The sequence below is a fragment of the Oncorhynchus nerka genome, linkage group LG8 (assembly GCF_034236695.1).
Source record: "Oncorhynchus nerka isolate Pitt River linkage group LG8, Oner_Uvic_2.0, whole genome shotgun sequence".
NCBI classification, from domain to species: Eukaryota; Metazoa; Chordata; class Actinopteri; order Salmoniformes; family Salmonidae; genus Oncorhynchus; species Oncorhynchus nerka.
Window position 1 is genome coordinate 47,439,033 of NC_088403.1, and position 9,970 is coordinate 47,449,002.

Genomic DNA, 9,970 nt, shown 5'->3' on the forward strand with positions numbered 1-9,970 from the left:
TATTGAACATACTGTAGCTAGCTAATGTAACTCGATACAGATTTCTTTCTTTATAAGCTTGTCATTATCTTATTGCAGGGTGGGTTTGCCTCTGAAGGCATGCTAAATCCATCATTTCCTTTCCAAAATTGTACATTTGTATATAAGTAGAATGACTTTTCATTTTTCAGCATTTCACTAGCTAGCTGCAGACCAAATAGAGTTAGCTACCAACTGGTAGCTCCAGTAACGTCGCTAGCTACTTGACAACCACCTTACCTTCCGTCAGGTAATAACTTTATGCAACTCCACGTGTTTAATGGTGTACCTAGCTTTAACACCTACATCAATACTGTTTATTCTTACATACTCTAAAACCACTAGATACGGAATGGCGTGATAAAACAGTTTTGAAGTAAACTGGCTAGACAACTGTATCGGTTTCTTCGATGGTTGTTGGCTCCACTCTCCGGCTTTGTGTTGAGGCGCGCTTGTAGACACGTCTCCATAGAAACGGCACAGGAGAGGTGGGGCTCCACATGCTCGTAACCACTTTCTTGTTGCAATCGCATTTTACGAGAACGAGAAGACAAGCCCACTACAACGATGGGGATGTGAGCTTTCATGTCTTAATTTGCTCATGACGAATGATTTCCAGTTGATTGTACGGTAACGTTATCAGCATATTATCTCGTCATCGTGATAATTAGGCCACCCCATGTTGATGCAGACGTGGGAAAGGTTCGTGAAAGGAAATATGCGCGTACAAATTCAGATGAATAGCCATTAGAAATACCATATCACATTGATTTCATGATCAACCAGCACAGTGAGAACTCCAGCAGGTGTGGCAGAGAATAACTACTGAGTGAAACATGCCATGTTTGAGTGAATGCAACCAACTGTCACTGCACATTTGCCAAAATCACTCATCATCATAAACGACAACGGTAGGCCAACCAAGTGACTGCTAATTTTAAAAATGATCAGCATTAGATGTTGCACTTTCTGTAGCGAAAGTGACATATGTCATTCCTGTTGATAAAAGCAATACATATTATGCTTTGAAAGAGAATCTGACTCACTGCAGGGAGAGTGCCTGGGATGCCAAGGCTTAGCCATTGAAACAGTTTGCCTTATGAATGTTAAACTGGACTGGACATATCCAATGTAAACACTGCGGGGGAATCAGGGCATGGAGGCATCTACTCATTTAAATATTTTAAAAACCAAATACATCGTTACTGTAGTAGGATATTCACTATCTGAACTCCTCTGTTGCTCTCCTCCAATGTATCAATCATGTAAGGATGGAGTGGCATATTGGATAGGGAAAAATAAACTAGGCCTCCCCAAAGAACCCTCTCAAATGTCAACATGTAATTCCTATGAGGCTGAAACAAGTTTGAAACATACATTTTTTCCAGTCTAACAAATCTGACTTTCACTTTTCACCATTTTCCACATCTCCAGTTTTTTTAAATGGACAAGGCGAAAATGGACAGGCACCAGTAAGATTCCTTTCTATTCGTTGACCCTTGAGGATCACACAGCCATAGTGAGCCACTTGCTTTTTACACGAAAGGGTCAAGTACCACGTCTGGGATTCCTCTAGAGAGACGGAGAGTGCACTCCTTCAACCCTCTCTTGTGCATCAGCATATGGGCGCAGGCAGCTCAAAGCTGAACCTTGACAAAAAAGCAGCAGGGGAGTTGAAGTTCATGGCCCGCGATTTAGATTTTTTATTTATAAAAAAAAAAAATCTATATTACATTTTAAATTCCCTAAACCCCTTCACATGTTATGTTGGAAACTTTTGGCTGTGATAATGTCACTCAACCCCTAGTGCCCGTAACGCATTCAACTCAAATACCTTTCTATTCCACGCACAGATAGTCTGATATCTACAAACAAGACTGTGCTATGTGGCCTCTCTCACACACACACACACAGAGAGAGGGAGAGAGAGAGAGAGAGAGAGAGAGAAAACTGCTCAGTCTTTCTATGCTGTCTTGGAAACATCTACACAAACATACATTTTCTTGAAGGTGCAATGCATCTAGTGATGAATTGTTCTGCACCAGAGGAAATGGAGGAATAAAGTCTCAAGACACGGCAAATGAAACAGAATGACACAGCTGTACATTTAAAACACATTTAGAGCTGTGTCGGTATTTGACTCAATGTGTCTTGAGATTTGACTGCATCTCAGAAGGTAACTGAATACACTATTTTGCTAGGTCATATTCCTCACAGTCTGTGTGTAGGGGTGTGTGTGGGGGGGTGGGTTGGTTGGTGCAACTGCTCTCTGTTAGCTGCTTTTGAGCAGAACGTGAAGGTGAGTCAGCAAGAGGGCTGATGCAGAAGTGAGCAGGACTGATGTGCACACACACACACACACACAACAGCCCGCAGGCTCATCAGCCTCCTGTCAATGGAGCCGTGTGTTTACTCAGCCACTGCGCTTTTTACCTTATACTGTACATTACTACTGCAGTGAGGCTTAGTCAGCCCACACACAGCCAGAACAACAGCAAATTGTTATATAAGAGATGAACGAAAATGGGTTTGTTTACCTGGCTTCCCGTTAGACTATGGTTTGATTTAGGGCCGAGTTTTTCCTGGCCATGTGATCCATCTGGGATCTGAGACTGATCAAGGTAAACTCTGGGCCCTGGCCCTGGGACACACGGTCAGGTGTCACGACTTCCGCCGAAGTCGGTCCCTCTCCTTGTTCGGGCGGCGTTCTGCGGTCGACGTCACCAGCCTTCTAGCCATCGCCGATCCACTTTTCATTTTCCATTTGTTTTGTCCTTGTCTTACACACCTGGTTTCAATGCCCCAATGACTTGTTCATTATTTAACCCTCTGTTCCCCCATGGTTGTTTGTGAGTGATTGTTTGTTTGTAATACGGTCCGTTATTTTGGGTTCGATTTATTGTGTTGTACTTGTGAATATTTGAGTAAATTATGTTTATTACTCATATCTGCTGTCCTGCGCCTGACTCCTCTACACCAGCTACACACAGGAACTATTACACCAGGAGAAACTCTGGGCCTTGGCCCTGGGTCACGTGGTCAGGAGAAAAACTCTGGGCGCTGGCACTGGGTCACATGGTCAGGAGAAACTCTGGGCCCTAAATCTTGACTGTGCAGCCCTGTACTTTGGAATTAGTAGCTTAGCAAGGCAGTAGTAGTGCTGTGTTACAATATCAGATACTTCAAGAATGTGCATTAGCAGGCCACAGGATGGTTTCTAAGCAGCATATGACATGACCCACTAACCGGACAGATGTTTCTACCCATTTCCATGTCTACCCCCCCCCAAGAAACTAAAACATATTTCCATTTTGGTCACAAACATTGCAGGCCCTCCAGAAGTAATAATGCGGTCTGGATATCTGTGCGACTAGCAAAGCACTAAGGCATCCATTGGAATCAGCAGAAAACGAGAGGTTAAAACGTTTTAATAAAACATACCTACACACAGGGACACATTCTGTTTTAAGATTAATGGTGAGGAGAGAGTCCATTTTTTTTCTCCATTCGTTCGTTCCATTTCTCAATAATTCATTTTTGTCGAGATGAAAAAAGAAGGATGTATTTCCCTTTGCTTGTTTTGGAGCCTTCGGCACGGCAAGTTTGTTGGGTACGTGTATCAGCCAATAGAGGGCCAAGGGTCCTTCTAGGCCCTCATAATCCGTTTCCAATTTGTCTAGACTTAAAGCTCAATATCTTGATGTGTGTTCTAGCCTCTATATCTAGTTTCATAGACCTCTGAAGCTCCAGACTAGCCAATCTATTTTAGTGTGAGGATGATGAATTAGATTTTTTTTTTAAAGCAGCACTCTGTCTATATCACTGCTGCCTGCTGTCAACAGTTGTTGTTGTCTCAACTCAATTGGCAACAATTGTCTATGTGCCCTCAATTAACTGCTTTATCAGTGCTAAATGCAGGTGTGGGGATTGAGAAATGCAACGCAAAATTGAAAAATAACAGATTTATTGACATGGAAAATAAAGAGCTGTCTCGCTGAAGCGTTGGGGGGGGGTAACAATATGCAGTGCAGCAATGTTTCATGCTATAAAAAAAATGCCACATAGCAACATAGCATGCAACATAGCAACATAGCATGCAACATAGCAACATAGCATGCAACATAGCAACATAGCATGCCACATAGCAACATAGCAACATAGCATACAACATAGACATTTCTTAGCAGTTGATAGTTTTCCTTCACACACACGCCCTGCACTATTGTGATACATCTAAAAGAAATACGAATTCATATAACACTGACGTTGACATTAACTGGTTGGTTGCCAGAGATTGGTTTCAACTTTGTGACACCATGCTAAATCCCTGGCCTCCATTGGTCCCGATGGAATTAAAAGATTAAAAGGTTCCTGGTCCCACTGTGTTGTTGACAGCAGTTCTGGCTCATTAGAGACATCAACATTAAGCCAGGCCCATCAATAACCACTTGGCTGAGCGATCACTCTTCTCAGGACACACAAGCACACACACACACACACAGGAGCACACAATCATATCTATCACACACTGACACACAACAATCGTTCCTCCAGTAGACGCCCAGGGGACCAGGGGAGGGGGTGCCTCTAGCCAGCTTATCTGGCCCACAGAGAGCACCCTTCATCTGCCCGCCATGCCACCTGGTCTGCCTACCTCCACCTGTCTCCTGGAATGACTCAGGGTGTTTCAGTGTCTCCGTCTGTGACTGTTAGAGTCCTGTTGTTGTTCAAGTCTGTCAACTGATGCCGTATCGGTTTGACAGAATGTCAGCTTGTTTGTCAGTTTGTTACTGTGGACTCTCTCACCAGTGACAAGAGAGAACACGTGTGTGTGTCTGTCTGTCTGTCTGTCTGTCTGTCTGTCTGTCTGTCTGTCTGTCTGCCTGTGTCGGTCTGTATGTCTGTCTGTGTGTGTGTATGTACCAGTCTCTCTAACTTAGTATTTTCAGTATTTCTGTCCATTACTTTCATTCATGTGTGCCAGAGAGGGTGTTATTCGTCAGTGTAAAGACGTGACAGCCAGCTAGTCGCAGCCTGATAATGTGTCACAGTGAGTGGCAGTGCCAGTCTCAATGGGCCAGCAGTCAGTCAGCCTACAAAACACAATGTCTAACTGTCTGATAGTCGGCTGGGTTTTGTGGATGTGTGTCAGTGAGAGAGCCGAGAGAGAGAGAGAGAGAGAGAGAGGGGCAAATGATTGTCAGTCCCAATTGTAAAAGCATGTGTGTCTGTGAGTACAGAGAGAAAAAGTGAGTCTGAGGGGCCAATGATTGTCATGTAGTCTCCGGAGGTCCCACTACAGCTCATCATGCAGGGCGGGCCCCCAAGCCTGGTCCAGGGCCCCCATCATTAGCAGGGCCCCTGTAGTGTTGTCCCTCACCAGGACCATGAAGGAGTGGTCGGCGTAGAACAGCTTGGGCTACTCCACCTTCTCGTCCCCCAGCTCGGTCGCTCCCTCCCCAGCCTCAGAGCCCAGCTCCAGGGAGGCCCAGTGAAGGACAGCCCCTAGATGGAGCCCTTTCCCCTTTCTATGGCCCTATGCCACGGAGGCCCCAGAGAAATCAGAGGCCTTCTGGTCCCAGGCTTCGGTCAGGCCCAGTGTAAGACAGCTGTTTCTGTGTTCAACATAAACCAGAGAGAAGGACAATCAGTACTTTGGACATGGACTGACACAAAAGTCAATTAAATTCCCCAACTACAACCTCCTAACTCTCCTCTAGAACATGTCCCGCGTCAGGAGACACCATCTCAGGGAGTCTGCTTCCCTCGCTGCGTAATTATGCAAGCAAAGTCCAAACAATGTCGAGTGGAAGCAGATTTAAAAATGTCATGATGCAATGACATACGGCGAGGGAGGAAAATAAACATCTCTTCCAAACTCGCAAATCGTCTAAACAAATATAAACAAAACAAACAAAATGTACGGTCTATCAAAACCAAAATATTTTCCCCCAAATTCAATCAAACGCTGACAGATGACCTTGTTGCGACGTTTCGGTACAAACGCGATGTCTGGAGCTGCCGTGTGTGTGTGTGTGTGTGTGTGTGTGTCGTAAAGACGGGCAGGGATGTGTCCCATGAATAATGTACGAAGGATGGTTCTATGACTCGTGACCTCACCATGCAGCCACCTCCTTTGTTGTGCCTTTCATATGAATTCCAACACGGTGACAACACGGTGACAGCTAGTTTTTACTTCCACACGCAGAACAGAGGACCACTCACACGCCATATGACAGGCTACCACAGAGGGTAGCAGGGGGAGGTAGGTAGAGGGGAGGCAGAGGTGCGTAGGGGGAAGAAAGAGGGCAGGGGGGGGGTACAAGCCGAGGGAGGTTGAGGACGGAGAAGTGAGTGAGGATGCTGTTTTTGTGCATTCTGGGTAGCCTGTTGTGGACACGACCACCTTTGTTGAAAATGATTCGCTATCTAATCTTGTCCCATCTGACAGTTCACTATACGAACCACAGACAATTTGGTATTATTCACATGAAGCAAAACACTTATACCAGACTTTCAGCAGTTTTGAAAGTGATTTTCATGCCTCCATGAGACTCAATAGAAAGGAGACTGTTCTATAGTTCTATAGGAAGTAGATGTAGCAGTAAGAGAGGGCTAGTTATTAATAGGACAGAGACCTGGTCAGTTTGTGTCACCTGCTTTAACGTGGACAACTGGATCCACTACTTCCATTTAACATGATGCGTGTCCCTGTTCTGTTCCCCCCCTCCTGTGCTCTCATGGCCTGTCCACACACACACACACCTCCCAATCTGTCTGCTTGAGTTCATGGTCAACATGCCCTTGAGACGGACAGTGAGAGAGTCCTTGTTTTTCCACACACCACCCCCTGCTCTCTAATGCACTTCTATTGTCCTCATCTATTATTCGTCCCTCCTTCCTCTCTCTTCCGCCCTCCACCACTTCATCACTGTCTCTGGCCGCCGCTCTGCCACCTCTGTGGCATCCACATCCCTCATCTGCCCCTCCTGCCTCTATTTTATCCTGCTCTGTCTTGCTCCCTCCATTTGTCACTCAGTCTTTTCCCCTTTCTCAGGTCATCCTTCTCTTTTTGGACGTTCGCTCCCTGGTTTACATCACTCTCCCTCCCTCTCCTTCGCCATCGGCAATCCTTCCAAGGTTTTCTGGTGCCTTATCTTCCAGTTAACAGACATAGACTTAAAACTAGTGACTAACCACACTTCTAGGAAGACAAATGTTCTACACATCACGGTTAACAGCCTGAAGAAAGGGAGAATTCCCCTAGCCTTATCCCAGGTCTGTTTGTACGGTCTTGCCTGCTCCTATGGTTATTGTCACCCATTGGCAATACAGATTTAGGATCAGGTTACCTCGCCTCCTCCTCCTTAACTAACTGCATGTAAAGTTCTCTCTTTTAAAGGGGAGGATGTCAGTTAGTCCCTGTTGGCCTGACCTTAAGCAGCCCGTTTCCACGGCAGCAGCTAACATGGGCACTGTGTCTCACCACTGTCGTACTGACACCAGAAATTACAGTCACACGGTGACATTAGCAGGCAACTTCTTGCGACTCCCATATAAATAGACCACCACTTTCTCTTGTCTCTTCATCTCCCCCTCCCTCCCTCATCAACTGCTCCCTCCATCCAACGGCGCCTAAGCTCATTCTGGTGGAAGACAAAAGCTCAGAGGGGCTCTGTCTGTTGTTCATGTTTAAAATGTAAGCGTGGCTGTCGCACCGTGGTACGGCAGTACGGGTGACACTGGTTCCCTAGGGCCAGGGCAGGGCTCCAGAAGGCATGCTTTGAGGAGATGTAGGACACTACAGCAGAAATGTGGCCTTCTGGGAGCTCTGTTGAACTAAATCTATGAGATGTGTGTGTGTGTGTGTGTGTGTGTGTGTGTGTGTGTGTGTGTGTGTGTGTGTGCATAGCGTTGTCCATTGAGATCTGCTTTCGCCAAGCTATTAGAAGACAATTCTTGCTAAAGGCATTGTCAGTACCCGTTCACTATGCAGGATGGGCTCCCCCTGACTCCGTTTCCTCCTTATCCCAGAGCTCTATATTCGCCTTCAGCGCTGTCTGGGTCTTGGAAGCATGGCAACTCTCTTGTGTGGTGTGCTCGGTATCCAAATTAATTAGTCGGACGATTGAGGAGAGTAAGTGGCTGCTGGATGAGCCTTTGGATGACAGAGTTGAGAGGCGAGGAGCGGGGTGAGTCAGTCCTGGGAGGGCGAGGAAATGAGGGGAGTTGGATGCAGCTGTAAAGGGCCATAGTCTTCTCTCTGCTGGTATTTAAAGAGATGGAGAGGGGATAGAGAGGGCTCGATGGGCCCCATGTGATAGAGAGTGACAGATGAAGAGAGGACGAGGCACGATAGAAAGAGCGATAAGGGGGTTAAGGAGGAGACAGTGAGCGGAGGGATGGTTGTTCTAACAGCCACTCATCTCTTGCCTGACTCTGCTTGCACAGCATCAGTTGCTATGGGACTAGCCTGATGTAACAAAGGGTAAATAAATAAACATACACTCAGCTCACGCTTTCATTTCCCCCTTTCTCCCCTCTCTATCCTTCACCCCTCTGGCATATTCTACCTCTCCTTTATGTCTTTCTCCCTCTGTTCGCTTCTCTTTCTTCAGCCAACCTTGCTTTAAAATTCATCTGAGGGATGCACAATCTCCCATCATGCTTAACATCATAAACAACAATCTAATTAAAAATATAAAACAAAAAGGGTTGCATAATGCATGGATGAGAGCGGTGCAACACGCACATACACACACACGCGTGTCCTGCGTTTTGGACGTCTGTAGTGGCAGAGCACGTGGGAGTACAAAAGTTGTAGAACGTAGAACGTGTGTGTGTGTGTGTGTGTGTGTGTGTCATTGTCAGGAGTGGCTCAGCCCACAGAGACACATGTTTAATTCAACCCTATAAAGAAAGTCAGAGCTCACCTCAGGACACCCTCTTGAAAGCCTCAAAGCTCCTCTCACTCTTAATCAGCAGCCAGCGTCTCCCTCCCTCCATCCGCCACTGATGTCTTATTTACATGGCCCTCTACCTCCCCTCCCTCCCTCCTCCTTCCCTCCCTCCCTCCCTCCGCCACTGATGTCTTATTTACATGGCCCCCTCTACCTCTCCTCCCTCCCTCCCTCCATCCCCCCCCCCCCCGCCACTGCTGTCTTATTTACATGGCCCTTTACCTCTCCTCCGCTCTGTCGATACCTTCTCTTATTCATCCCTCCCTCCCTCCCTCCCTCCCTCCGCCACTGCTGTCTTATTTACATGGCCCTTTACCTCTCCTCACTCCTCTCCTCCGCTCTGTCGATACCTTCTCTTATTCCTCCCTCCCTCCCTCCCTCCCTCCCTCCGCCACTGCTGTCTTATTTACATGGCCCTTTACCTCTCCTCACTCCTCTCCTCCGCTCTGTCGATACCTTCTCTTATTCATCCCTCCCTCCCTCCCTCCCTCCCTCCGCCACTGCTGTCTTATTTACATGGCCCTTTACCTCTCCTCACTCCTCTCCTCCGCTCTGTCGATACCTTCTCTTATTCATCCCTCCCTCCCCCTCCCTCCCTCCGCCACTGCTGTCTTATTTACATGGCCCTTTACCTCTCCTCACTCCTCTCCTCCGCTCTGTCGATACCTTCTCTTATTCATCCCTCCCTCCCTCCCTCCCTCACTGCTGTCTTATTTACATGGCCCTTTACCTCTCCTCACTCCTCTCCTCCGCTCTGTCGATACCTTCTCTTATTCATCCCTCCCTCCCTCCCTCCCTCCCTCACTGCTGTCTTATTTACATGGCCCTTTACCTCTCCTCACTCCTCTCCTCCGCTCTTGTCGATACCTTCTCTTATTCATCCCTCCCTCCCTCCCTCCCTCCCTCACTGCTGTCTTATTTACATGGCCCTTTACCTCTCCTCCCTCCCTCCGCCACTGCTGTCTTATTTACATGGCCCTTTACCTCTCCTC